The 3,351-nt window shown below is 42.0% G+C and overlaps 1 pseudogene; it reads left to right on the top strand.

Moving 5' to 3' along the window:
* The first annotated feature begins 1,323 nt into the window (after positions 1–1,323).
* LOC136642901 (5S ribosomal RNA) lies at positions 1,324–1,442 on the top strand (annotated as a pseudogene).
* Positions 1,443–3,351: the final 1,909 nt, after the last annotated feature.

Genomic DNA, 3,351 nt, shown 5'->3' with positions numbered 1-3,351 from the left:
ATAATTCACATTAGTTCTCTCATCCTATACATATTTTCTGTGATTTTCCTGTTAACCCATTTCTGCCCAACTTGCATATATGCAACAGGGATAAAACGTGTACACCTATGGGTTGGGAAGAAATGGCTTAATATTGATGAAATACTGTTTAGATTCAGTGATGATGGAGAAGCATGTGTGAGAGGGTGTGCTGCTTGTCTAAGAGGTGCTTGCCGCCTCTTCTGGTACCATCTTTGTGTCTTCTGCTTTGGGCATACAGGTCATGACCACCTCACCCAAAGAGTATGGGCATTTTCCTGGGAGACCTGGATGAACATAGAGTGGGGTTGGGGGCCACAAGTGAATGACCCTATGTGTTGATGTCAGGGCAACCATAAGATTTGCTACATGTTCCTTGGGCAGGATGGGAAAGACACTATTGACATTTTTAGTGGTACTATCCGTTTTACTGTAATGTGTAATTCTGCCTGGGCAGCCCAATCCTTTCCAATCCTGGGCAAAGGGAGGAACCTCCACACAACCTGCAGGCAGCTCAGAAGGCTGCCTGGAGCTCTCAAAATGCAGTGGTTTTGCTGCACCATGACAGGCAAAGACATTTTTGCTGGTATTTTTTTTTTTTTACTTTTTTGACCTTTTAAAAGTGCACCGCCCCCCTGTATCAGTGGAACCGTGGATAACTGAAACCTCTGATACTGAATCCACTGATACTAGGGAATGTCTGAATTCCCTAATAAACACTATGTTGTTTTGAAAAGATGAGTTCTGTGGTTACCGGTAGCCTAATTTTGAATCACTTAAATTCAAATTTGACCTCTTGCTCTACAAGTTTTGATAATTTACCTAATCTGAGTCAGTTTGAGTTATTTGTGTGTACATGACATGTGTAGGAACATGCATGTGAATGAGTAGGGTTGGCAAAAATGATTTATCACAGAAGAAAATGTACCTCTTTTGAGAATAGGGAGAGAAAAATCAGAATGCGAAAGAACTGAAAATATACCTGAATAATAGCCATAAGGCAAGTAAAAAGGACAATTATCTTTAGCCTCCAGAAAGCATTATTCCAATTACTCTTTACCAGGTGCACAGAAAGCTCCGACTTTATAAATGGAAAGGTTGGCAGGTCTGACCAAAAGAAGAACTCAGAAATCTGTTTAGTAATTTCAAAAGAAAAATGCTTCTAGTACAGGATTCCAAGGAATAAATAATGACAAATGCATTTTGTTAATTTTTATTGAAAGTGATGAGGTTGGCGGGTGAAATGGCAAAATTATTTTTAACTAAAATGGTCCTGTTAAATCTGCTTCTAAAAGACAAACACCTATTTTTGCTACTGTTACCCTGCACATGCCCAATCCTGTCTGATCTCGGAAGCTAAGCAGGGTCAGGCCTGGTTAGTACTTGGATGGGAGACCGCTTGGGAATACCGGGTGCTGTAGGCTTATACCATAGTCTTTCGAGACTGAAGGTTGCCAACCAACCATTTTTGCTAAATGCTCAGATTAAATTAAATGCTTGGTACATTTTCTTTCAGACTCCAAAGACCATTTCTGAGATCCAGAGAGAATTATGCATAGGACCTAGAATCATGTGTTGTAATCGGAGCTGGCCTCAAATCTCCTGTTTATTCCCCGGAGTGAGCCTAAAATGCTGCTGTTTTCTCAGTCCTCTAGTTGCCACGTGCCTCTTACTGTGCTTTTAGTTCTTAAAGATACAGTATATATTTGTAGCATTTAAGGGAGTTTCAACTACATGTGATTTTGGCTTTACATGCTGACCTCGGAACATAACCCTTGTGTAAGATGCAGGCCAGAGACCCTTGGTAGAGTCCCTTGTGGAAGGACCAGAATTATCCAATATACAGTGGACTACAGGTAAAGCTGAAAGGTGAGAACTAATGCTCTAGCTTCTCAGGAATGCTCTGCTGGATTGTTTCTCACGTGACCGTATCCTTGAAATAAAAGCTCCCTTGTAGAGAACAAAACTCCCTTGCAGCCCCTTTGCCTAACCAATATAGTAGTTTTTTTTTCTTTTTTCCAGGAAGCCCAGTCAGTCAACATAGGAAAAGAATTAATTCACAGAGCCAAACACTTTCCTGAAACTGATGAACATCACACAGTCACAGTTTTGGTGCCAAAACTCTCTAATGGTCCTGATGAGTTAACAGATGGTGATGATGTGATCCAACATTGACCTGTCAGGAAAGAATTCCATTGACACAATTTTTGTTTCGATTTCAGAACCTGGTGGGATTTGTTTAAGAAAAGCTTTCCAAATTATTTCTTTGCAATGGCCAGAGGGAAGGTGTGAAAGGATACTGCACTATACTACTAATCTAAAACTCATAATGTGACCTCTTTTTCTCTTCTAATGGGCTTCACTTTAACTTCCTGTGCTGCATATATTCAGAGATGCATGTAGTTCCTTTGAGTGGAGGCTCTGTGGTTTGCTTCTGAAGCATAGGAGATATAGTCATAAGTGTACTATTGAACAAGATATTCAACTGGATTTTGTCTGAAATAGAGAAATGCACCATTTTTGGTAGGTCTCCTCCTGTAGGTCGCCAGTGTTGGCTGGATGTCAATGATGTCAGCAGAATACACTAGCATCAAGAGCTTTTAGCACTGGTTGTAGTCTGTATGATAGAGATTGGGCCATCTCTGCTTACTGGATGATTTTGTGAAAGAACCTACACTGTACAGGCTAATATGTGCCTAGAAACTTGTAGGTTTGGTAAAAACCGGCAATGTCAGACATACACAGTGACCTTGAAGTTCTAGTAATGGAGGATAAGTTAGAAAACCAGGTAGAATCCAAATAGAGTTTCGTATGTTTCCCAAAATTCAAATTAAATTAAGTCGGAATGGATTTCACTGTAAACCGACTAAGAGCCCAATTCTATAGGCTCCGTGCACCGACGCTGAGCTCCAGTTCCAGTGCAGGGTGTTGCAAATGTGCCATAAGTCACATCCATGACACCTGGAATGTAAGGAACTTTGGCACTGGGCCAGCACTGGACAGCTGCTGCGCGAAGCATGTTAAGAGCTATGAGCAGCGGTGAGAACATTGGGTGCAGGGGAAAGGCATTCTGAGGAAGAGGGAGGGTGGGTGGAGGGAAGAATTGGGGCAGGAAGGGGGGTGAGATTGGCAGAGCCCTGCTGTGCCATATCCTATCCTCTGTGTTGCGTTGTACGGACCTCCAGTGGTCTTGGCAGTGCTGCTGGATACAGCAGTAGCCATTTTGGGACCACTGCACCTGGTGGTGCTGCTGGGGATAGGATTGGGCTGTAAATGGACTATTGTCTATAAATGTCTACTTGGTAAAGAAGGCAGATGATGATGATGATTACT

This window comes from Tiliqua scincoides, chromosome 2, assembly GCF_035046505.1.
Source record: "Tiliqua scincoides isolate rTilSci1 chromosome 2, rTilSci1.hap2, whole genome shotgun sequence".
Classification (NCBI taxonomy): Eukaryota; Metazoa; Chordata; class Lepidosauria; order Squamata; family Scincidae; genus Tiliqua; species Tiliqua scincoides.
The sequence above is the reverse complement of the archived record's forward strand: the minus strand, read 5'-3'. Positions and strand labels throughout refer to the sequence as shown.